Raw genomic sequence first — 27040 nt, 5'->3', positions numbered from 1 at the left:
GGGAGAAGGGCTATCTGGGAGGCTTTTCGCATTTGTCCCCCCGTTGGAACAAGCAGATTCCTCCCACAACTGGAAGGTCGTAGTCACAAGGAGAGGAAGAGAGGTACCGGTGAGTCTTTGGGATAACCTGCTAGTTATTCGAGTGTTTGATTTCATCCTGTGAATTATCACCGGCATTACAGGCCCTTAGGGACAATAGGTAGTAAACATAGTTAAAGGGTTACATACTGTCATAGAAGTAAATGTTACAGTCATAGGAATACATGCATGAGGCTGCAGAGGTCAGGATGTGGTTGGAAGCATGAATGAGGGAGGGTTGATTGAAGAGTCATGTCTTCTGATCTGAGTTTGAGTGGAAGGGAGTTCGATTGCTTCACTGCTATGACTGGGAAGCTTGAGCCATCTGTTTTGCCACATTTAAATGTTGGTTGAATTAGCCTTTGTGTGTAAGGTGTTCTAAGGGGCCTGGTTGAGTGCGATTTGGAGAATCTTCGGGCAAGGTCGGCAAGTCCGACTTGGAAATGCATCTATGGATGATGGATGATGGATAGGGCCTTGAAGAGTTTTCTTTCCCAGATGGGGAGCCAGTGTACCATCTTGCAGACAGCTAATATGTTCAGTTCTGGGGAGGTTGAGGGCTGCTTGTAGGCCATTATTTTGGATGGTTTACAGTTGTTTTAGATTATGGGCTGAAGTGCCGGAAAATAGAGAATTGCCGTAGTCTAACCTTGCGCCCACCTCGGCCACCAGTTGCCACGCAGCGAGTCTGCTGCCTTATTGCCCAATGTACCGGCTGTGGTTCCTTTTTTATTGGGGAGCCATGTCATGACCCCCATCCTTGAAGGGGACAACACCACAAACAGCATAAATACCACTGAGTAGTGTTACTGTCATGATGCCTACCTCCAAGGAGCCAGGTCAGACCCAGCAACCCCAGAGGCAGGCATCATTCCCCCCAGGGAAGTGCCAGCGGGCCCAAGCTGGGGCCCTTTGGACACAGTCCTGGCGGCTTAGGCACCAGGCTCATGTTGGACCCCTGTCCTGGCGCCTTAGACGCCAGGCTCATAAAGCTAGACATGTGTTCAAGTGTTTTAATGTGCACTTAAATGATGCAGACCATGCTGCTACGTCCAGGCCCTCTTGAGGCCTGAATGGAACTACTTTACCTGTGGGACTACTTTCCACCTGGGTGTGGTCGGGGAAGGATACATACCTGATCGGTGGAAGGATGGAACTTCTTCCAAAGCTATTTAAACCACGCCCGATCAGCAACTCGCGCTTCGCGTTGTTCTGCTTCTCGCAGCTGGACACTCACCGTGTCAGCTCCTGCATCTGGACTTCAGCCACGCCTGTCAGCATCGTGGGTCGCCTGCAAATTGAGATGAGAGAGAATTGGGGAGAAAGAAGACCTTACCTGCTAAAGCTGCATCACGGAGACATCACACCGACAATCCTGAAAGGGAAGACATCATTTTAAAAGCATTTCGCTTCGATCGCTGCAGCGCTGCATTTCCCTCACCTTTCCTGGGCGCCTCCATCTTCAGCAGCGATCATCCGGATCCGCACCCTCTTCCCAGAGCCTAGAGTGAAAAGACAAGAAAACAAGGTGAGAAGGAAGGGAAATGGGAAAAGCTCAGTTTCCTTCTAAGACTTACCTGTTGGGTCATTCCCATTTCATTTCGGGTCCTGCCGCTTACTGGCATTCCCGACCCCGGCCACTATGGGGAAAAAAGACAAAGGCATTGAATGAGCGAATGCAAAGACATTACCTGAACGCTCATCCAGAACCTACCTGTCATTTACTGGAACTGCACGTTCACTTCGGGTCGGCGCCATATCGCCGGCATTCCGAACCCCGGCCCCTAAGGGGTAAAAGACATAAGCGTTTGCGCTTGCTGCAATAAGACAATGAACATTATTATTAAGCTTGAACTTTTGAACTTGCAACAGAACTCTTACAGCGCCTTACCTGAATAGTCAAGCTTATTTGAACTTCCATCAAACCTCACCTCAATCCAGTGAAGTAACTGGGTTTCAACGCGCCCCTGCATCAGAAGCAGGATGGAGAACTCATCCTTCCAGACCCTAAGGTGAGACTTCACGGGGAATTAGTGGAAGGGTATCGTGGAGGGTTGGAAGGGAGTGGAAGGCTTGAGCATTATACCGTCAGTAGGTAATACTCCCTTTTCACGCACAGGGGAATATTCCTGCGAGCCAGAGTAGAGGGGCCCTACCTGTCCATCTTCAGAGTCCTGCGCTTCACCATTGAAGAAGCATCAGCACTCGAAGCCAGACCTGCGCCTCTGTGGGAATCAGGTGAGCGTGACTGTTACAATGAAAAGGATCTTTATTACCAAGGTACACAGTTGGGGGTTAATGTGCACTTGACAAACGCACATTCATTTTTTAATTTTATCGGTTTAATATTTTTTTATTGAGCAGGTCGAAAAATACAATAGATATGACTCATAACTTATATAGTATATTACACAATTCAAATTTGACCAGGTTTAACTATGTGCAACGCAATGAAGTTATTTTTGTAGAGGGAAGGTGGAAGCACAGGGCAGACAAAAACAAACAAAAAACAGGATAACGGTAGCAGAGCAAAGGCAAGAGGCAAATATATGGTGAAGACAACGCTACCAAGCACATCATCATTACTCAGTATTTTTAAGGTATTGAGTACATGGATGGAGCAAATGAAATTCCACCAAGTATTACATGGTAAATTGGAGGTGTGCTTCCAAGTAGAAGTAATATTATGGAATGCAACACTAATAAATAAGTTGGTTTATTTTAATACCATCTTCTATTTCTTCCTATAGTACTCATTTGGGAATGTGTTCCATTGGACTAAAACTAATTGTCCCTACCCGCATGGCCTGAGACACAGGAGCCGAGTTGTGCAGGAACATTACATAGGCTTATTGGTCGGTGCAAGTAGAGCTGGTTGCTCTCCTTTCAAGTTACTTGGGAGAACACGGGTTAGATGGTAAAACGTTGGTGAGGAGGGAGTTACATGCAATAGAACACCAGATGTACACTTTGGTAGGTGGCAACGCCATCTTGGATATTTAGGCGCTGACATTTTTACACTGATTTGGAAGGGTGATCGTTCTGGAAGGGAGATTAGAACTATATTTGGTGTTTATGGAATGTGTCGTATGGGGTTTGGACATTTGATAGACATGGACTCCCCATGATCACCCAGGTGGGAGCCTACCCACAAGAGGGTTGTGACATGAGATGGTTGTTCAGGCAGTTCCTTTCCCTACTGTACTTGAGCCTGAGAAATATCTGAAGGATGACCTGTCAAGAACAAATACATGACCAATTTACTCCTGTTTGTGGACAGTTAAAAATTCAGGTCATGATCGTATTGCAGTATAAAGACATTCTCTGTATTTCTTGTTTATTTTCGTCCTGTCTCTATTTTTGCACCCAAATGTATTTTTTTTGCGAGGAATACCCTTTCTTTTTCTCTCTGTCTCTATATGTCTCCACTTCTCTCCCTCACTCTGCCCCTTCTCACAATTTCGATTTGATGGTGCACTGTTAAATAACAATATACTGAGTTACATGAGAAAATGGGCAGCCTATGCAGGTCTGCACTGTAACGAACATGAATCCCGATTTTTAGTCCCTGACTGGTTTTGTAAAATGTGTTGCTTGCTTGGCACAAAAGTAAGTTTAAATGATCTGGCTGGCTTCTGTTCTCTCCTTTACTGTTGGCTCTAGCTTAGAAAATAGGGCTTTCATGTGCCTGGCAGCCAGTTTATGTGGGTGTCATGATACACATTATTGAGAGAGGGTGAGCAATCTAAGGATGGGACATGGTGACACATGCATGCCAACGTGACTCATGTCACCTGTGAGCGGTGAGGTTACCTTTTGCAAGGTTACCATTTAAAGCCACTCAGCGGCAGATATTACTGGATAAATACTTGTATTGCTGTTTGTATCTAACTGCATCTATTGATGTTTTTATTGTGTACCAGTGAATTGCTAATGATAGAGTGTTACTCTGAGAGATTCACTTAGGACGCTGCCTTCCGCGGGCAGTCCTCTTTCTTTGTCTTGATGTGGAAGTTCACATGCCTCCTTTCCATTCATTCATGGCATTTATGTGCCGTTTTGACCGTCCGCGTAGCGGGCTTGCTCTCAGCATGACAAAGGCAAGCCGGTGTGTACCCGTTCGTGCTATGGACGGGCTGGATGGGACACTACGTTTTATTAGGCAGACCCTTTTAAATTTAGCGCTTCTGGGCCTACAATTTCCATGTGGCTTTGACTCATGCCCTGTTTTTAGTTTCCCTTCTGTCCCTCCTAAAGCACCTGGTCACGGGCAGAGCATGGATGGCATGTCTGTTATGCTGCTTAATACACGCTCATTGCCGGCACATGCTGCCGAAGTATACCATCTTTTATCTGAGCATGAGCCGGATGTTGAACTTGGTTGCATGAGTTCTCGGCAGTTTCACTGGTGCAGGCTATTCCTGTTGATTATAAAACCATTCATTTTGACTGAGCCTCCTCTAAAATTGCAGGTGGGGTGGCGATGATTTTTAAGTCCAACTTGGGGGTTTCTCGGCTGTCACTCTCCCATACGTTAGCCATGGAAGCACTACTGTTGAGATTAGACCTGTCACTGCAACTTACTTGTCATTTTGTTATATTTTATCATCCCCCGGGCTCATTCACTGGATTATTGGAGCCCCTTTTAGATCTTATTGTAGAGTTACAGATTGTTTGCTCATTGTATTATACTGGGAGATTTTACTCTCAAATGTAATGGCCCCTGGGCTCCAGTTTTAGATTATTTTTTAATAGCCTGGCTGACTTAGACCTGCATCAATTAGTATCTGAACCCACACATAGGTTGGGGAATACGCTTGATCTGATTCTGGCCAAAGAAACCCAACTTACTATACATCCGGCTGAGCCTGTGCTGTGGTCTGACCACTATCTTTTGACATGTACACTTAATATAGCGCTGAGGTCACCTAGGCGCTTTCCTCCTAAAGTCTGGCAGCGCAGTTGGCGTACACAGGCTTGTGTGTCCTCAGTTAGAGCCAAATTTGGTGTGGCTCTGGTGGTCGACCTGTGCTGTCCCGCTCTTTGTGAGAGGCAGCTGATGAAGTGGCCCCCTTAAGGCTAATTCAGCCGCAGAGGCTCTCGTTTGAGCCTTGGTACTCGAAGCAGCTTAAATTGGCTTGACCTGAGCTAAGACTGGCTGAGCGGAAATGGCGGTGTGCTTATGATCCTTGACTTAGATCTCAATATAAGGCCTGTGCAGCTGACTCTTCTCATACCACCTTTGCCGCAAAAATGTCATATTGGGCACAGAAAGTTGAGCTAGCTCTATGCAAACCTGAAGAACTTTTCTCTGTGGTTAAATCCTTGACATCAACAGCTAACATGGAGTGAACTACGAGTCCCTCTCAGGAACTTTGTGATTCCTTATCTCAGTTTTGTATTGCTAAAATTGTGTCTATTCAGGCTAGTATATCAGTGGCAGCGCTAATATCTGCCTCTGTTTAGGATCCACCAGTTATGAACAGGGGTGTGGTATCTGCGGGATGGTCTTTCTTTCCAAAGTTCAGTTGGCGATGTCTGGCGCTATATGTTAACTTAAATCAGCTGCCCCAGCTGATTCAGTCCCTCTGGCAGTATAGAAGGATATTTCTCCAGATTTATTAAGTGAGATAACGGCAGCCATAAATGCCTTTTGTCAGATGGGCCATATTCCTCCAGAATTGAAGGTGTCGACAGTGATTCCCCTTCTCAAAAAACCTTCTTTTGACCCTGTACTCCCTTCAAATTTTTGTCCTATCTCACTTCTTCCAGTCTTTATGAAAGTCTTGGAGTCCTTGATTTCACCTCTTCTGTTGTCCTTTATGGAGTCATCTGACATTTATGACCCCGCCCAATCGGGCTTTAGGCCTGAGCGAGGTACGGAAAGTGTTCTGGTGTCAGTACAGGACGACGTGGGGGGGGGGGGTGGCTGCCCTGATACTACTTGATCTGTCGGCGGCTTTTGATACTGTGGACCATTCTACCCTGCTGGCTCGTCTTGCCCAGGTTGAAATGTCTGGCCAAGTATTGGCCTGGTTCACCTCTTTTCTGGCAGATAGATTCTCCCTTCCCCTTTTCTCTCCGGTTTCTGTTCTCTTGCCTGTGGGGTGCTCCAAGGCTCTGCCTTGTCTCCTATCCTTTTTAACATCTACATTTGGCCATTGGTGTGTCTCATCCGCTCCTTCGGCATCAGGTGCTACTCATATGCCGATAACGCTCTGATCCTGATCCGGCTTGATCTTGATCAGGCTGAGATGTTTTCACGCTTGCATCAGTGCCTGTCTGCCGTGGGAGATTGCATGGACCACAATTGGCTGAAGTTGAATGGAGACAAGACTGAGGTACTGGTGGTGGGTTCCCCCACCCCCCCTGATCCTGCACTCTGGGTGTCCTCTTTTTGGCCGTCCTCCTTGGGCCCGCTTCATGTTCCAGTTGCCACGTTTAAGATTTTGGGAGTGGTTATTTCTTCTACTCAGGCGATGGATGCACAGGTGTCTGCTGATTGTAAAGCCAGTCACTATCGTCTTAAAATTGTCACACACCGCTGTCCCTGGCGATTGTGGAAACGCTGGCGATGGAGCGGCCATTAACCTTGCCGTTACGCATTACGTTCTTGTCCGCAGCGGTCTAGTCTTCAGGCCGACGAGTTCCTTTTAGCCGGCTCCAACCCGGAAGCAGATGCGTTGCAACCTTCCGCGTCAGGCTTTCGGGTTGAGACGCTGTAGGTCTTTCCTCCGCGGCGCCCTGCCGCTCTTTTCTTTCTCCTTTCTACGATATTGCACTCTCTTGGCGTACCTTGCTATCTAAGGTAGCGCTTCCTGGTTTTCCCTTTACCTCGACAGTCTTCTCACACTCCTCCGAGCAGTCAGTCCTTTTCCGGTTATCCTGCTGGTCTGCATTTAGTTTCTTGTGTCAGCTATCCGGCTACCTGGTTCCGCTACGAGGGGTTTTTTACGCCCGCTGGCTTTTTCCCCTAAACCGGTCTGCCCCGGTACGGGGGCCCCCTTGGCCCCGAGTTAGAGGGGCAGGGTGGCTTCCTCTCGAGGCAGACCACATCGACTATCCAGGGAAGAAGCATTGAGAATCCGGAGATTCGGAGTTGCGTCAGACCAGGATACTACAGGTGAGGAGAAGGGCACGAGGGGTACTCAGGAAGGGGGAGTGGAATTGACGGAAATCAAGAGTGAGCTTGACAGTTTGCAACGCCCGGATAAAAGGATGGCCACTTCAGAACAAATACAGGAATTAGTGGCTGCTGTCCAGGCCCTGAATGTGGAACTCCAGAATGTGAAAGCGGATAATGCTGTATTGAGACAGATGGTCTCTACTAGGGATACAAGGGATTCTGACTTACCTCCCATGGCTTTATCCACTGGCAAGTACGATGGTACTCCGAAACGACTAAAGGAATTTTTGGATGCTTGTACCATTTACTTCACCTTTAGACCTCTGTTGTTCCAGAATGATCATACCAAGGTGGGATTTATGGTATCCAACCTAACGGGGAATGCATTAGCCTGGGCTGCCCCGTTGGTGACTAACAATAACCCCGTCATAAGAGATTATGAGGGGTTTCTGTCCTTATTGCGCCAGGCTTTCGAGCAACCAGAGATTACCCATGTTGCTGCGGAAGAACTCCTGGATGTTAACCAAGGTTCTAGAGATATACAGACTTATATATCCACATTTAAACGTTTGGCTACAGAAGCTGGATGGCCAGAACGGGCTCAATACACCATATTTCGTCGAGGTTTGAAGGACGAATTAAAGGACGAACTGGCAAGGATAGCTCGCCCCACCACCCTGTCTGATTTGTTCTCCATTGTTACTCAAATTGACTATCGCCTTAGTGAACGCAAGGCGGAGAGAAAGAAGCAAAGAGCCCCGGCCTCGTTTCTACCGAGTACCCACTCATTGCCCTCCCTACCTGACTCCGAGAACAAGGAAGAACCAATGCAAGTGGGGTCTGCTAGATCTTCCTTGACTCCTGAAGAAAGAAGACGTCGGAGGAATGCTGGCCTTTGTATGTATTGTGCATCAGGCACTCATTTACTACGAAACTGTCCAGAAGTTCCACCTAAGCGGTCGGGAAACGATCAACCTCGGAACTAAAGGGGACGAGTATCCGAGGACAGAGTGCTAGTCCCTATGTCACTGTAACGGTAGCCTCACAAGCCGTCTCGATGGACTCTCGTCTCATGGCAGTTCCCATCCAGTTGGAGACTCCTACAGAGGTTCTTACAACCATGGCTCTGGTAGATTGTGGTGCCGCAGGCATATTCATGGATACCATGTGGGCTCACCAACAAGGTCTCCCTCTGTTACAACGAAAGGAATGTCAGAAAGTAGAGGGAGTTGACGGTTCACCACTCTCGTCAGGACCGATTACCCATTCCACGGAAACCATGAAGGTCCGGGTGTTCCAGCATTCGGAAGAATTACAATTTGATTTGATACGAGCTGCACATTTCCCTGTGATCCTGGGGATTCCTTGGTTGAGGAGGCATAACCCGCACATCGATTGGGCACAAAACACCTTGGCTTTTTCCTCCCCATACTGCAAACAGTATTGTTTATCCCCTGCTTCAGAGGAAATGGTGCAAGTCCTTACTCCACAAAAGGAAGGAGTACATGAGATCAGTAGGGTGCCTCCGGAATTGGCAGAATTCAAGGAAGTCTTCAAGGATGATCCGATCCTGGATCTACCTCCACATAGGCCGGAGGATTGCGCTATTGAGTTGGTGCCCGATGCCCTGGTGCCGTTCAGCCGCATGTTTTCTCTGTCTCTACTAGAAAAAAGGGCGCTTCGCAGATATTTGGACTCTCATTTGACCAATGGCCTTATTCGTCCTTCCAAATCACCGGCTGGAGCTTCGCTGTTCTTCATACCTAAGAGGGATTCTACTGAGTTAAGGCCCTGCATTGACTATAGAGGGCTAAATAAGGTTACATTTCGGGACCGATACCCCATGCCTCTTATAACAGATATAGTGGAAGCGGTCCAGGGTGCTACTATCTTCTCTAAGCTGGACCTCCGGAGTGCATATCACCTTCTACGTATAAAGGATGGAGACGAATGGAAGACCGCATTTCGTACTCCGTTTGGTCTCTTTGAGTACCGAGTGATGCCTTTTGGCTTGGTTAACGCTCCTGCCATATTCCAGCGCTTTATGGATCGTCTATTCTCTGACCTGCTATACCTCAGTGTCATAGTATACTTGGATGACATTCTGGTTTTCTCAAAATCCCCATCTGAACATATGATACATCTCCAGACAGTTTTGCATCGCTTGCAATTACAACATCTATTAGTTAAACCAGAGAAGTGTGTCTTCAAGAAGTCATCCGTTCCATATTTGGGATACATTCTTTCCCCTGATGGTATCATTATGGATCCAAGGAAGGTATCTGCCATCTTGGACTGGCCCATCCCCACCTCGGTGAAAGAGGTCCAACGGTTTCTGGGCCTGGCCAATTTCTACAGAAAATTCATCAATCATTTTTCACTGATTGTGTTACCAATAACCTCATTACTTAAGAAGGACGCTAAACCGTTTTTCTGGTCAGAATCAGCGGATCAAGCTTTTGTTGACCTCAAGAAGAGATTCTGTTCTGCACCCATCTTGACTCAACCGGATCAAACCCAACCTTTTATGGTAGAGGCTGACGCCTCTGCAAGCGCTTTGGGTGCTGTACTACTCCAGCAGAAGGACGGGAAGGAACATCCTGTAGCATATCTTTCGAAGACTCTTTCCTCCAGCCAACTGAACTATTCAGTGATAGAAAAAGAACTTTTGGCTCTCAAGGTGGCCTGCGAGGAGTGGAGACACCTGTTGCAAGGCGGAAGGCATCCGTTTACGTTACGCACAGACCATAAGAACCTGAAGATTCTCCGTAACATGGAATGTGTCAATTCAAGGCAAGCCCGCTGGGCACATTTCTTTAGTCAGTATGACTTTATCATCACGTACATTCCTGGCACCCAAAACAGCTTGGCGGATGCTCTGTCTAGAAGCCGGTCTGCGGACATTCATTCCCCCTCAGTTAGCCAACCAATGTTTCCTCGAAACAAGATTGTGGGAATGGTTTCGGCATTTCTGCAGGAGATAAGATCGGTAACCAAACCCGATTTGGCAATCACGGTTCCCGGTGACTTGCAATCCAAGATCCATTGGTCTGAAGGACTTCTATTGGTAGGACAACGTTTGTACGTTCCCTCTAGGTCCTTACAATCTAAAGTCCTAGAATGGGGTCATAATCATGTTACTGCTGGACACAGGGGAGTCCGAGGCACCCTTGAGCTAATCTCTCGATCTTTCTTTTGGCCTCGACTCTCGCATGATGTTAAGCAACACTGTAAAACGTGTGTAGTCTGTGCCCAAAACAAGAACTCCACGCATAAGCCATATGGGTTGCTTACGCAGCCAGACTTGCCAAACCAGCCATGGTCCCAGATTTCCACTGATTTCATTGTAGATTTGCCCAAATCTCAGGGGAAGACTTGCGTTATGGTAACCATTGATACATTCACCAAGTTAGCACATTTTTCCGCACTACAGGGTGTGCCGTCAGCCTCCGAGATGGCTGAGGTGTTTCTCAGGGATATTTTTAGGCTCCACGGCCTTCCCGATAAGATTATCTCAGACCGAGGAAGTCAATATACTTCAAGGTTCTGGAACGCCCTGTGTACACGGTTAGGAATCGAGAGGGCTTTATCATCAGGTTTTCACCCTCAGACCAACGGACAAACAGAGCGGCTTAATGCCACTCTGGAACAATACCTCAGGTGTTACGTAAACAAGAACCAGGACGATTGGGTTAACCTTCTGTCCACTGCTGAATTCGCATATAACAACACTGTACATTCGGCCACAGGACTGAGCCCTTTTTTTAGTTCCTATGGACATCACCCTCGCAGCATACTTCCTGTTTTTCCTTCTCATACTAACATACCCACCATCGAATCCACTCTTGATCAAATCACCAAAGCCCACGATACTGCATTACAGAGTTTAGCTTTGGCCAGGCGCAGATACAAAGACCATTCCGATCGGGCTCGATTGCCCTGTCCGGAATGGAAGGAGGGCGATTGGGTCTGGCTGTCAACTAGATACCTGCCTAGGTGGGTTCATCCGACCAAACTGACCCCCAGAAATATAGGTCCCTTCAAGATTATCCGGAAGATTAATCCAGTGGCATTTAGATTGCAACTACCGAAGTCCTTGGGCCGGGTACATCCGGTTTTTCACTCATCCCTTCTCAGCCCGGTTGATCCGAACACCCCGATGGGCAAGACTACTGGGCGCTTGAGCAATTTCGATTCAGGACCAGAAGAGTATGAGGTGTCTGCCATCCTTGATTCTCGATACCATAAGGGCAGGCTAGAATACCTGGTGTCATGGAAGAACTATCCTAGTTCTGAGGACTCCTGGGAGCCCAGGTCGTACATACATGCATCTAGACTCATCGGGCGCTTTCACCGGACACATCCAGGGAAACCTGGAGGGTTCGGACTGGGAGGGGGATATACTGTCACACACCGCTGTCCCTGGCGATTGTGGAAACGCTGGCGATGGAGCGGCCATTAACCTTGCCGTTGCGCATTACGTTCTTGTCCGCAGCGGTCTAGTCTTCAGGCCGACGAGTTCCTTTTAGCCGGCTCCAACCCGGAAGCAGATGCGTTGCAACCTTCCGCGTCAGGCTTTCGGGTTGAGACGCTGTAGGTCTTTCCTCCGCGGCGCCCTGCCGCTCTTTTCTTTCTCCTTTCTACGATATTGCACTCTCTTGGCGTACCTTGCTATCTAAGGTAGCGCTTCCTGGTTTTCCCTTTACCTCGACAGTCTTCTCACACTCCTCCGAGCAGTCAGTCCTTTTCCGGTTATCCTGCTGGTCTGCATTTAGTTTCTTGTGTCAGCTATCCGGCTACCTGGTTCCGCTACGAGGGGTTTTTTACGCCCGCTGGCTTTTTCCCCTAAACCGGTCTGCCCCGGTACGGGGGCCCCCTTGGCCCCGAGTTAGAGGGGCAGGGTGGCTTCCTCTCGAGGCAGACCACATCGACTATCCAGGGAAGAAGCATTGAGAATCCGGAGATTCGGAGTTGCGTCAGACCAGGATACTACAGGTGAGGAGAAGGGCACGAGGGGTACTCAGGAAGGGGGAGTGGAATTGACGGAAATCAAGAGTGAGCTTGACAAAAATACTGCAATAGGTACTCCTTTTTCTATCCTTGGAGTTTAGGCTCCTAGTGGTAGCAGCTCTGGTTGTGAGCCGGCTGGATTACTGTAATTCATTATACTTAGCCCAGCCTAAGGGCCTTGTCCAGCGGCTCCAGGGCCTCCAAAATATGGCTGCACGTGTGGCGACTGAATCCCCTTATGGGGCACATGTTAATGGGTGGTCTCTGTGGTGGATGACTGTGCAGTGGAAGCATGACCAGGATAATGCGTTCATGGCTTCTGTAAGGAAGAATGTGCCTGGGGAGTATCTGCTAATGAGTTGGTTGATTGTGTGTGCACAGGTGCAAAGTGGCAGTTAAGCAGAATGCATGTGTATGCAATTAGTTGTTTCATTGGTGTGCTGTGGTAGTTTGATTTAAATGTTGTCAGTGTTAAACAGGGCTAACAACAAACAAGAAATGAACCAGGAAAAAGATAATTGCAAGAACCCATAGCTCTGTCTGCCATTTAAAAAAAAAAATATATATATGTATATATGCATTACTTGGTTTAATTGAAAATCAATTTTTACAAGAAAATATTATTTTAATACATATCCAAAAGAAAATTTCTTTACATCAGAGCGATTTCCCATAGTTAATTCACATCAGGCTTGTTTAGTCTGAGTTTTGAGAACAATCCAACCACTGTTATCACCCAGGTGGACTTCTCTCCACTCATTAATTTAGCCCACCATTCTTCCTCCTATAAACGCGAAGGTCCTTGAATAAGTAGCCAAGGTGAGTCATCCTGATCTCTTCTGTCCCCTTGCAAGCTAGTAGGAGGTGTTTTATTGTCTCTGTTTTTTTGCATTGTTACAGAACTCGCACGTGTTTGTACAGGCGTTGTTTCTTATTGCTAGGGTCTAATTTGTATATAACGGGTTAAGCCGAATCCTCAGAAATGTTTGTCGCACTTTTCTGTCTGGGAATTTTGGCAAATAGGGTTTGATTTACTTTCCCTATATTGTATGGTAGGTCTCTGGTAAGTTTATAAACTACTGCTTCTTCCTGTGCAACCTCTTCTTTTTATTTTTTTATTTTTTTTGTTTTGTTTGTTGCCTTGGATGGGTTTGACTTCACCACCTCTTCAGAGCTGCCCAATGTTTTCAGGAGTAGTATGTTCTTTGTTGCCCACTTGGTGAGGATTCTACAGGTCTCCATCTATTTCGTCTTTTATGGCTTCCAAAATTAACTGTGGTGAAGGTAGAATGCATTCTGTATAGCATTAGGCCATTGCGTGTAACTATCAATTCATGGACATTAAGCTCCATTCCCTCCGTATTAGTACCATAGGTACTGATTGTGGCAGCTTTAGTACGCTCTGCCAAAACCTGCCCTCTAGTTTTTGCCATACACCTTCCGGGATGTTGAGCATGGCTTCAACTCTGTACATTAAGCATGTAACGACTTTTACCTTGTAGAAATCTAGGATTGGTGTCAGCGAAAAGCGGCCTTATTTCCTGTCAATTGCTTTCGTTTGAGCTATCAATGATCTTAATTTTGCCTGAAGGTGCTCTTGCATTGGAATTTCCAAGGGGCTGTTGCTCAGGATAATACCCAGGCATCGAAAGCTCTTTACTTTTTCCAGAGATGCTCTGTTAGGATTCTGTACAGCCATGAACGCGTAGTGTAGCCGTAGAATTCCTCAAGGTAATATATTCCTTGTGTGAGGGGAACCAAAGCACACCAGAAGATATTATCCAGAAGATGGAGACGAGTAGACGTCTGGGGACTGCACCGGGATGGTTCGATAGATGCACCGACGATGTTGGGTACCTGTAGGATAAGTTTACAGATATCGCCACATGATCATAGTGCCAATCCGCTGAACTGGAGCAACAGGACACAAAAACTAACCTGTGCTAAAACGTAGGTGGGGAGGATCACAGATACAAACACCTTGGAACACAAGTTGGACTTAATCTACAATAGATAACCAGGTAGAAAAGTTATATTACAAGAAACCAGTAAGACACAACTCTATCCAAAAGAACAGGAAAAGACTTACCACTGTGGTAGTACGGAATGAAGCAGTCTCTAGCCCAATGGAGGGGGAAACTAGCCACGACGGCACGAGGATGCCTTAGCTTGAGGTGGCAAGTCTCTAGTCCAAAGGCCATCGGACACGACGGCACGAGGACCCCTTATGCCGGTCAAGTGGCACAGCGAGTAGTGCTCGCTTTGACATCCGTGCAGAGCTTGCTAAAGCAGGTTCAAATCCAGGCAGGCTCAAACTCACTTTCATCCTTCCGAGGTCGATAAATGAGAACCACACACCGTGGGTAATAAGCCACACTCGGATACCTGAGGGTTTGTAGCGCTATATAAATGCAAAATTATTATTGGTCGGGAGAAGGGTCACTGATGGACCGGAGGGTGCAGTGGAGGAAGACTTGTGATCTTCAGTGGAAAAGGCAGAATCCCTTGATGTGAGAACCAGGTGAGTTGTAACAGAATCCGATGAAAGATGAGACTGAAACAGATGGCAGTGCAAGGAAAAAAAAAATGATAGTTAAAGTCCGTAGGAACCGGAATTTCAGAGTGCTCTGTGGTTTTAATAGGGTGTCGACAAATGTAACACCAGCGATTCCATGAAACGAAAGCTAGTCCGGGATCTTGAGGGCAGGCAAAGCAGACAAGGGAGAGGCAAGGACTATCCGTGAAACATGAATCGAGAAATGGCAACAAGCGGGTACCTTTCCGAGCAGACAAGGAGGAGGCAGGCAGACAGTCCGGGTCGCAGAAGCAGAGGTTCAATAAAGAGCGGGCAACTTCTGAGCAGACAAGGAGAAAGACGAAACATGTCAGTGTAACAAACCGTAGTCGAGGATACCAAAGATGGGTAGCGCAATGTCAAGAAACAATGGTCAGCTCAAATCAGAAGCACCGTAGCAGTGTTCTGCGATTGCTTAAGCATCTGCCATCACGTGATCGTCCTTGACGCTGCACGTGATCGGAGCATGGAGGATGCTGTCCCAGTCTCCATGGCAACTAGAAACGTTCCGTGCTGTGAGGCAGAAACGCTGAGCCAGGGGTACGGACCGATGTTGGGACCTGAAACAAGGATTGGCACACATTCTGCGTGGTTTCTGGCTGACAGAAGGAAGACCACATGGAGTCAGCTTGGGAATGCCAGAGCATTTCCACAGTTCCCTTCCCCACCCTCCTGGAGTAGCAATTCGGGAGCATGCACATTGCAAACAGGTTCCCAAGTCCTGTCCTCAGGGCCGTACCCTTTCCAATCAATCAAATACTGTAATTGGCCTTTAGATACCCTAGTATCCAGGACCTGCTGGACCTCGTACGCACTAGATCCCTGAACCACTACAGGGCATGGATGAGCAGATAATTGTGTATAAAAGGGAACAGGGCTTAACCAATGAGACATGAAACACCGGGTGGATCTTCCACCGTTCCGTTAGCCCCAAACATATCACCACCCGGTTAAATACCTCTGTCACCAGATAAGGACCAACAAAATGAGGCAAGAGGGCCTTGCGGCCAGGTATTTTCAGGTCTTTCGTGGACAACCAGACCTGAGAACCCACCTGGTAACTGGGCGACGGAGAACGGTGTAGGTCCAATGCTGTTTTTGCCGTGGACTGAGCTTTTAATAAGTGCTATCTAACGTCATCCCACAACTTGACTCGATCACGTACACAGGATGCCTCTGCAGGCACGGTGGGTGGTAAGACCGGTGATAAAGGAAGGGAAGCGAGTGAAAACCATACAAAGCGAAGGAGAGGACCCAGTTGATGTATGCAAAGAATTGTTATAGGCAAACTCAGCCATCCCTAGCACCGAAAGCCAGGTGTCATGGTGTTGTAATATGAGGCAACAAAGGTATTGCTCCATAGTGGAGTTGAGTCGCTCGGTCTGACCATCTGTCTGCAGGCGGTAAGCAGAAGAATATCTGTCATCAATCCCTAGCAGAGATGTGATAGCCATCCAGAATTTGGAGGCAAGTTGAGACCCCCTGTCAGAGACTACAATGGTGGGCAAACCAAAACGTTCTGCAAGAAAAGGTCTGCCAAAACGGGAGCAGATGGCAGACCCCTACAGTGTACAAAGGGAGCCATCTTTGTGAAGTAGTTGATGACTATCCATAACGTATCATAACCCTTTACAGGTGGTAAATCAACAAGAAAGTCCATTGAAACCATGGTCCAAGGCAAATCGGGGATCGGAAGTGGCTGGAGAAGACCCACGGGTTTGGAGCGAGCTCTGCTCGCCTGGGCACAAATAGTGCAGGAAGAGATATACAAACGCACGGTCTTGTACATAGCAGGCCACCAACACCATCTCATGAGTAGATCAAGAGTTTTTCTTAGTCTTGGATGTGCTGCCACTCGAGAATCAGGACACCAGTTGAGTGCCTTCACCGTGTCTGTTCGTCAGGTAGGTACACCTGACCCTGAGCATAAAGGAGACCGTGGACAAGATCCATGTTGAAGTCAGTAATCTCTGCAGGATCCGAGCGAACCCACTGCTGTAGTCTAGAATTCATAGAGGGCTGTAGAACACAACCACAGGCCACTTGGTTAGGAAGCACGAATGTACTCGGGTGCAGACCATGAATCAGCGGCATGAAGCCGAAAGAGCGCATCAGTATTAGTGCTTTTTGAGTATGGGCGGTACGTGATAACGAAATGGCAGGCCGAAAATAATTCATGCCACTGTGCATGTCTAGCCGTATTGCACTTCACAGAACGCAAAGCCACCAGATTTCTATGGGCAGTAAACACTTTTACAGGTTCACTGGTGCCCAATAAATGGTGTTGCCAGACCAGGAATATGTTGCGGACCGCCATGAGCTCTTTCTCTGTGACAGAATAGTTCCTTTCAGAGGGGTACGTTTGCGTGAATGAAAGGCTACCGGATGGAGAATCCCAGAATCGCGACAGGCCTGAGATAATATGGCACCTACAGCCACATCAGATGCGGTTGTGAATGCCTTCTTCAGTGATTCAAAAGCTGCTTGGGCCGCCTTGTTCCAGGAAAAACGCAACTTGCTGCTAGTCAAAGCAGTCAATGGGGCAACTATACTAGAGAACAAGCGTATGCAATGCCTGTAGAAGTTCAAAAACCCCCGGAATCACTGTAAAGATCTCAAATCTGTTGGAACTGGCCAGGTCTAGACAACCTTCACCTTAACATCGCTCATACGGATTCCCTGTTTAGTAATGATATAACCGAGGAATTCCACCGAGAAGACGTGAAAAACACACTACTCTAATATGGCATAGAGGCGATCTTCCCGTAATCTTGTAGAACCGATGACGCATTATGGATGTGAGTGACGAGAGTCGGTGAGTATATAAGGATATCGTCCAAATAAATGACCACGTAGACATCCAACATGTCCTTGAATATGTCATTGATGAAATGTTGAAAAGTGGCTGGGGCGTTACAAAGGCCATACTGTGTCTACGCCCTGACAAATTCTGACATGGTTATAAGTGCTCACCTCCGACGAGCCCAATTGGTCAAGGAAACAGAGATAGGGGGAATAGGATATTGGTTCCTAATCGTGATCACGTTCAATTCCCGGTAATCAGTACAAGGCCTCAGGTCGCCTTCCTATTTTGGAACAAAGAACATGGGTGAGAAGAAGTGGGTGAATGTGAGGTCCGGATGAAACCGGATTTGAGGAACTTATCATCGATCTACTCTTTCAAAAGAGCATCCTCCTTTACGGTCAATGAATAGACCCTACCAGCTGGTATTTTAGCCCCAGGAATGAGGTAAATTGGGCAATCATAGGGTCTGTGTGGCGGAAACTCCTCAGCTCCTTTGGGATCAAACACGTCCGATACCTAGCGTAAGCATCCGGTAAGGAGACCTGAGTTAACGTTCCCGATAGTGGAAGCCGTTGTCAGTAACGGGCGACAGGGGTTTGTGGAAGCAAGAACGGAGGACATGCATGACTCCTCACAGTAGGCAGAGGAAAAAAAACACTTCACCAGATCGCCAATTAATGCAAGGGTTGTGTAGTCCATCATGGCAAGCCCAAAATGACTCCTCGGAAATGAGGTGCAGCAATAACATCAAATGAGATGGTTTCCATGTGCCCGGTGCTGGTTGTCATGGTTAACACAATGGTTTGTTATGATTATGATATGATTGTTTGTGTATAGGCGCTATATAAATAATGTGTTTCAAAGCGCTTCAAGGCAAGGGAGGGAACAAGGGAAAATACAACCACATTCTTACAGGCCACGAACAGTAAGGATGTGAAATTTACTATCGTACTCGGCCTGACGACATTTTAGATGGTGCAAGAGCTAAGACATAGATAAGGAAGGGAGGGGGAGAGTGGGAAGGAAATGGAAACAGACAGGCGACTACCGTACTAGGCCTGACGACATTTCAGATAGTGCTGGAGGTGTGGTGGGGAGGAAAAAACAGTAATGGGAGGGTGGAGGAAACAGACGAGGTTGCTATCATATTAGGTCCAGGGACAATTCTGATAGAGTAAGTGCATAGAAGAAAGTAAGGGGAGGAGATAGGAAAAGGGAGAAGGGAAAGGAGGAGAGAAAAGAGATTAAGCAGTCAACAAGAGTGGAGAAGCAAGCGTGGAGAGCGAATACAATTGCCGAAGTCAGTAGTAACACTTAATGTTGCGAGCCAGGATACAAGATGAAGATGGGACCAGCATGATTCAGGGTCACCATGAGTACAAGATGCAAAGGAAGTCCAGCATGAGAGTTGAGAAAGAGTGACGCACCGTGAATGAAAGAAGACCATAAAAGTCAAATCCAGCATTGGCCACAAGGCCGTGATGGTGAAGGAAGGCACCAGGTGGGCGTGGCTTGCTAAGTGGTGAAAAAGAGCGGGAAACAGGAAGGCACCAGGTGGGCGGGGCTTGCTAAGTGGAGAAAAAGAGCGGCAAGCAGGAAGTTAGCAAACCCCGCCCACCTGGTAACTTCCTGCTTGCAAGGTCAGCTACCAGCACCTTTCTTACCTGATCGGAAAACTACAAGTTCTGTGAGTAGGGTGCGCTGGCAGGCACCCACTCGCAGACCTTCACGGATGCACCATTCATGAATGGTGCTGGTGCATCCGTCCTCCCCATTCCCATTGAGTCCAATGGGACTTGAATGGGAATGGGGAGTAAGAAATTCCGATGCCCGGCAATGGGGAATTACTGGTATCGCCAGGGCTGTAATGCCCCGGTGAGTCCCCATTGCCGGGTACCTGGAAAAAAAATGACTCCGGCGGCAGCTGTGAAGTTTTTTCCTGCTACCGCTGGACTCATATTGAGGCCCAATGTTTGAATGTAATGCCAGCATGGCCTTAGCAGCAGTCTCTTCCCACTGTGAAATTGGCAATGTCCCTAAATCTCATATCTGTTGTTGCTTCTTCAACAGTGCTGTTGGTCATGTATTTGTGTTTGTAGCAATAAACATTCACCCCATGTTAATGAAGTCATCACTAATGGCGTAATAGTGTTTAAATAATGCCCACGATTGGTAGCAAACTGCAGACCTAGTGTGAAACACATGTCCCAATAGTTTATATATTGAAGTATGGAGAATATACTGTTAAAATCTTTAGTCCTCAAACCTGCCTAATGTTTTGTCTTATGCTCTTGGATACCAGAAGCTTCTAAGTAAAAAAGTAGAATTCTGCTATTCCTGCTGCATATCCCCTCTGTCTAATTATATTTCATCATTGGTGCACACCTACTCTCCTATACTACCAGCTATTAGGGTGCCGTTCCCCAATACATGGCACTCATCATTGTTAAATCAGTAAATAACTAATGCAAATCACTACTGTCAAGAATTAGTCTGCTTAATACATGTGATGCTTGCAATTGCGAACATGTTGAAATTAACAATATGCACCTTCTTTTATTTCAATAGGTGACTGATGCCCCAGAAATGCAACAAAATTGATTGTAAAATTCTCTGGACTAATGCATTGAAGGCTTCAATGATAGAACATGCAATTACCTAACATCTTAGGATGATACCATCTGGGGTCCAGTTGTCTTTTCAGAGTATTCAGGAGTTGGGAATGAGAAGGCTATTGAATACATACATGTTTACGTCCATTCAACACCTCCGTGGTAACATCCAGCAACATAGAGCTACAAAACATATCTCGAATGATAGATTACTGAAAAATTGTGTTTGATGTACAGTACAAACAGCCTTTTTGTTTTGTATTTTATTCCTGACAGAACGCTATTTTATATACATTGTGAATGTAAAGGTAATTTGTTGATGGGAATTGTCACTAGAAATTACCTGCACATGAGAAAGCTCATCTGCATTCTGATTCCGGAAATGTTTCAGTGAAAAGGGTCCTCTTATTAAGCTTCTGACAAAATATGCTGGTGAGAAACCTTACCAATAAAAAGGATGTGGGATCCAGAACATACATATTTACCACACAAAAGCATAGCTAAAAAAGCTCATACATGCACTAAATGTGGGAAAGGCTTTGTTCAGAAGGGACATCTTATTCGACACCAGACAACACATACAGGTGAGAAACCACATGAGTGCACTGAATGCGGGAAAGGATTTGTTCATAAGGGACATCTTATTGAACACCAGAGAACACATACAGGTGAGAAACCCTATGAGTGCATTGAATGTAGGAAATGGTTTGCTGCGAAGAGACAGTTTACTCTCCACCAGCGAATGCATACAGGTGACCTACCTTATCAGTGCACTGAATGCGGCAAAGGTTTTGTTCAGAATCGACAGCTTATTGAACACCAGAGAACTCATACAGGTGAGAAACCTCATAGGTGCACTGAATGTGGGAAAGGATTTGTTAGGAAGGGAGAGCTTATTAACCACCAGAGAACACACACAGGTGAGAAACCTCATAGTTGTACTGAATGTGGGAAAGGATTTGGTAGGAAGGGAGAGCTTATTAACCACCAGAGAACACACACAGGTGAGAAACCTCATACGTGTACTGAATGTGGGAAAGGATTTGTTCAGAAGGGACAGCTTATTAACCACCACAGAACACATACAGGTGAGAAACCTCATAAGTGCAGTGAATGTGGGAAAAGATTCAGTCATAAGGGTGGTCTTATTGATCATCAATTAACACACTCAGGTGGGAAACCTTACTTTTGCACCGAATGTGGGAAAGGGTTTATTCATAAGGGGCATCTTCGTCGCCACCATAGAACACACACAGGTGAGAAACCTCATACATGCACTGAATGTGGGAAAGGATTTGTTAGCAAGGAACGGCTTATTAACCACCAGAGCACACACACAGGTGAGAAACCTCATACGTGTACTGAATGTGGGAAAGGATTTGTTAGGAAGGAACGGCTTATTAGCCACCAGAGCGCACACACAGGTGAGAAACCTCATACGTGTACTGAATGTGGGAAAGGATTTGTTCAGATGGGACTGCTTATTCAACACCAGAGAACACATACAAAACCATATCAGTGCAGTGAATGTGGGGAAAGATTCAGTCAGAAAGGTGGTCTTATTAATCACGTACGAACACATACAGGTGAAAACCCTTATACATGTGCTGAATGTGGAAAAAGCTTCATTTGGCACAGTAGTCTTGTGAGGCACCAGACAACACACACACATGAGGAACCCTTTCAATGTACTGTATGTTGGAAATACTTCAGTACGCAGGATGTACTTATCTGTCATCAGAAAGAACATGCAGGTGGGGAAATCTCTTCTGCAACTGAAGCAACTGCAGAGAGGAGAAAGCGCTTCTTCAATGGGACTTTGTTTGGCATGGATATTGACCAAATCTCTAAAGATCAGGCTTCCACATCGATTTCCACTTGTCTTTGACACGCAACAAGTGACAGATTACCACTGGCTAAATCACTGTCTTGTGAAACGCTTCCCTTTATAAATAAAGAAGGATGAGCAAATGGAATAGATGTATTCATTGAACTTTGAGACAATGAAACAGATGCAAATTTGTAAATGAAATGGTACCTTTCTGGTTGAAAAGATTGTTTTAGGCGTAATGATGATTGTAGCCAGTCTCGCTGAATTTCAAGAAGGAATAGTGATCAGAAATGTTTACCAAACAAAATTGATCCTGGATGTCAAATGTAAACCTTCATAAACTGAATGAAATGCTGATTGAAAGAATATTGGGCTTCTGCCAATATGTCACTGTGTGTGAACATTAAAAATACATTGTTAGTAATACCTCCATTTGTATGATAACCATTTCTTTTTCTGGTTTCGCTTTGTGTACGACTGCTTTTGGGAACAGTGGTGCATCAGTTGTTTTAATTAGTGAGATGACGTTCTTCATTAGTTTTATGTTTGAATTAATGCCATTGCCAACTTTTTAAACTTTTTTGCATTGTCATGTTTGTATTTCTCTGATTTTTTTTTTCTTTTCTTTTCTTGGTTACCCAATTCTGACTTCAGCAGTATTTGTAAATAAACAGTATCCTATTTTATTTCTTTAATTCAGACAAAAATGCTGGGTGCAATGGGCTGCTCTAGCTCAGAAATATCACCATCCTTACTTTCAGAAGATGATTGCGTGGGGAATGAAATATCCAAAAAGACACTGGAGAAAGAAAACGGGCTGTGACACCCCTTGCCCTCCTGCAAAAGTACACCACTCCTTGAAGGAATGACAGAAAGCCTAATAGGTGATATGGAAGTGACTGTGGAGAAAATGAGATATGATGGAACACACCAGAGCAGGGAACAAAGACTAATTCTCAGTGCTTTAAGTGGGCCGGGCCACCTAGGCAGAACACAGGCAGGCACCAAAAAGTGGGGCTGAGCCGGGGCCCCGATCCCATCACAACATGGCAGGACACATTATGGTGCGACGTGCAACGTGATTCAGGATGATGGAGAACTGCTCGATGAAGTTCCTGGAGGAGGCCGACCTTAGGTGAGTAGCTACCCCAGAGGGTACCTTTTGTACTGATCTTCTGCAGTTGCGGCGGTCCGTGGATAAGCAGAAGGCGAGGCCAGGATGTTGACTGCAGGTAAGGCCTTCAACGCTTTACTAACTCCTGTTCTTCTCTTTTCACAGGTGCTGATGGATAGACTCTGGACGGGCATGGCTGAAGCAAGAGCTGAACTGACACGGTGAGCGTTACGCTGCAGGAGTGCAGAATAACGTGAAGCGTGTTTAGTTTGCAGGGTGCGGTTTAAATAGCCTTGGAAGTAGTTCCAGGCAATAGTCCCCTTAACTGTATCCCGCCTCTTCAGGTAAAGTAGTCCCAAGCCACACCCTGCACTGAGTGGCTGAGTCCAGGTGAGCCTATCTGGGGCCTGATAAGCCCCCAAGGATGCTAGAGTCGGGGATGGGCTCACAAGTTTCAGGACTTTGATAGCATGCACCATGACCGTTTATAAAAGAAGGCTTGTAAAGTACACTGTTCAAGCCATCTTTTATAAAGCTATGCTGATGGAAAAGACACCTCAGACTTTGTCCATGATCAAAGCTTTATAAAAGATGGATTGAATTGTGTTCTTTTCATGCCATATTTTATAAACCTAGAAATGTCTAAAAAAATGGCTTGAAGTATTGAAACCATAAGGTATGCACACAAATATATGAATTTTATTTGTGTGCATACCTTTTCTATGGTTTGTATACTTTTCAAGCCATATTGAAGTACTCTCTCTCACTCTGTTCTCCCCTTTGACCCTACTCACTCTGAAGGGCATACTCTGGATGTTCTGATGGCTTCCGACCTTCCCCTTCCGATCCCAGCTCACCCTCTCTACCCCTCAGCCAAGCCAATGCCAGCATTGCCACCTACCTTCTCGGTTATCCGACCCATGAAGCGTGTCAGTTGAGGCTTTCACCGCCACTTTTGCACCCCCTTCCCCCTTTGCCCACTCAAACCCTGATACAACCCTTTCCATGCTTCACTCTGCTATAGCTGATACTCTTGATGTTCATGCCCCTGTCATGATGATCTGCTTGAAGCCCAAAGCCAAGTGCATCTCTTGGTATGACTCAGACCTCGTCACCCTTATACGCAAGTGCAGGGTGGCTGAGAAGAAATGGCGTGCTTCCTGCTCCAAAGGCGATACAGGCTCTCTGTCCGCACCAAGAAGAGAGCCTACATTCAAGACAGCATCTCTGCGGCATCTAAAAACTCAGCTGAACTCTTTAAAATCTGCAAGGAGCTGGCCAATCCTGCTGCAGTTTCAACATCTCCTGTCCCCTCACAAGCCCTCTGCACGGCCCTGGCTTCTCACTTCATCTCTAAAACTCAGGACATCCTGTCCTCTTTCTTCCTCTTCCCCCTGAACTCCCTGCTATTCCTCTGGCCCTTCTTCGGCCACCTCTCGTTGCCGAGGTTTCTAGTACGATCTATGAAAGTCTTGTCAAAACAGGTTCACCCCTGTTCCTCCAAAACCAATAAGGACCACATTGACACCCTGGCTGACTTCGGTAACCACTCCTTTGCCACTGGAATAACCCCTCCCCACCGTGTCCCCCCCCCCCCCCCCCCCCCAAACCACTCCCTTGTGCACCCTCCTCTTAAGAAAACCTCTGCCGACCCTTCCTGCCCGGCTAACTATTGCCCAATCTCCACTCCTCTACTGGGCAAACTTCTGGTAAAGCTGGCCATATCCCAGCTCAATCTTCACACTGAATCTGTTGGTTATCTCCATGATCTTCATTCTGGCTTCAGAGCTGCCAGAAGCACAGAAACTGCTCTCCTGCACAACTGTGAAGACCTGCACTCCAACCATGTTTTCAACACCCCTGTGTCCTCTTACTTGATTTCTCTTCTGCCTTTGACATAGTCAGCCATGTCATCCTGCTCAACCGACTCTGCGATAACCTGGGTATCACCGATCAGGCCCTGGCTTGGCTGACTTCTTTCCTCTCTGATCGACCCTCCCAGGTCCAAATTGGGTCCTTCCTCTCCTCTATCTCTACCTGTGATGTTCCCAAGGGTCTAACCTCTCTCCCTGGCTGTTCAACCAATACCTGGCACTTCTTCCCAACTCATTGCTGCTCTCTGCCCCAACCTTCAGTGCTATGCGGATGACACTGAGCTCATTTTCGGGCTCCCTTCGGCCACTCTTCTTCTTATCTCATCTCTGACTGTCTCTCTGCCATGAGTGGTGTGCCGCCAATGATCTCTACCTTAATGCCAGTAAAACAGAGATTCTACTCAGCACACCTGCTTCCTCCTTACCTGTCACACTGTTGCCAACCTCTCTTGGCCCTCTTCCTGCTTCCACCTGTGAGGCTAAAAACATCGGGGTCATCTTCGACTCCACACTTTCCTTCTCACCTCACATCTCTGACGTCTCTAAGAAGTCACACTACCAGCTGCACCTCCTCAGAGGTATTCTTCCTTTCCTCTCTTTCCCCCAGTAGCTCACTGTCTCCAGAGCTCTGGTTCTCTCTAGGCTGGAATACTGCAACAGCCTCTTTCTAAATCTGCTTGCCTCTACTCTCCGCAACTTATCCAAAACAGGACTGCAAGACTGTCCTTGGCATGAAGCCCAGGGATCGTATCTCTCCAGGACTGAAATCTGTGCACTGGCTACCAGTGGCGAGGAAGATTAAGTTCAACCCCCCTCTGCATTGTCCACAAGACCTTCTGTGGCCTGGGTCCTCAATACCTTCAACTCTCTCTTCCTAAATATCTTCCTTCTCGAGCTCTTCGCTCCTCCGCCTCCAACTCCCACAGGGTCCGTCGCTTCTCCAAGCAACTAGTTGGTGGTAGATCTTTCTTCTGCTGGGGTCTCCCTCTGGAACAGCCTCCCTGCCTCTCTTAAACTTGAGGAGAGCATCTCTGGTTCCGTCCATTCGTTCTGCACGAGCGTGCCCTTGTCAGCTTTATTCTTTTTTCCTTTCCATCTCTTAATCTCCCATTCTATATCTAGGGTCACTCTTGGTTGTTCACGTTTCTCCTCATTGTCTTGCAAGACCTTAAAGTTCTCTTCTTTTGCTTTAGCCTTTTCTGAGCTATCACATATCGGATTACTATCTCCTTTCATTGTCTTTAATTCCCTTAATGGATACAATCCTTCATCTTTTAGACTATTGCCATTTACTTCGGTCGAGGATAGGGGAGCAGAAGGCTCAATACCTTCCTCCCTACACTGATTAAGCATCCAGTTCTCGTTCCTCCTGGTACATTTTCCAGAGCTCTAAACTAGCTTGCCTTTTCTCCAATTTCTTCCCTGTGTACGCAGCATGTAAGTATGTGGTCATGTGTTACGAAACTGCCTTTGACAGCGATTCCCTTTGTGGCCACGGCATGAACATTTTATCTGCAGTATCCTTAACTCATTCTGCACTATATTGTTTGAGCTTGGGTGCGTGTTTTGGCAGTTGCTTGCAAAGATGCATCAGTGAAGTAACATCCCCCATTTCGACAAGTCTCAATTGACTGTTGATACTTACCGTTGATTTACACAAAATATGTTTACAGAAAAACAACAAATATGAGCGTGCACCACCTTGGCCGCTTAATGTCTCAATTTACTCCAATCTATCTGTTCAGTCGGCGCGGACAATGACTACAAAGATAGATAACTTCATCTGTATTCAACACAACCTATCTTTGTCGCTCTTCGACACTTCGCTTTTTCAATACACAGACAAACTAAAATACTCTGATACGAGTTTGAATCATTTCCTCGCGTAGATCTATGTGCCGTATAAGTACCCACTTGGGTTTTGAAATGACTCCTTCTAAAAGCTCCTTGAGCTAGGACTCTGGGCTCCTTTCTTGACGCTCCTCGTCATATATCTCGGATGCTCCTCGTCATA

At 46.6% G+C, this 27040-nt stretch overlaps 1 pseudogene; it reads left to right on the top strand.

Moving 5' to 3' along the window:
• The window catches only part of LOC138515411 (zinc finger protein 850-like), a 108885-nt pseudogene that overhangs the window by 13071 nt on the left and 68774 nt on the right, over positions 1-27040 (top strand).

Source organism: Ambystoma mexicanum, chromosome 6q (genome assembly GCF_040938575.1).
Source record: "Ambystoma mexicanum isolate Mex_15411 chromosome 6q, UKY_AmexF1_1, whole genome shotgun sequence".
Taxonomy (NCBI): domain Eukaryota; kingdom Metazoa; phylum Chordata; class Amphibia; order Caudata; family Ambystomatidae; genus Ambystoma; species Ambystoma mexicanum.
The sequence above is the reverse complement of the archived record's forward strand: the minus strand, read 5'-3'. Positions and strand labels throughout refer to the sequence as shown.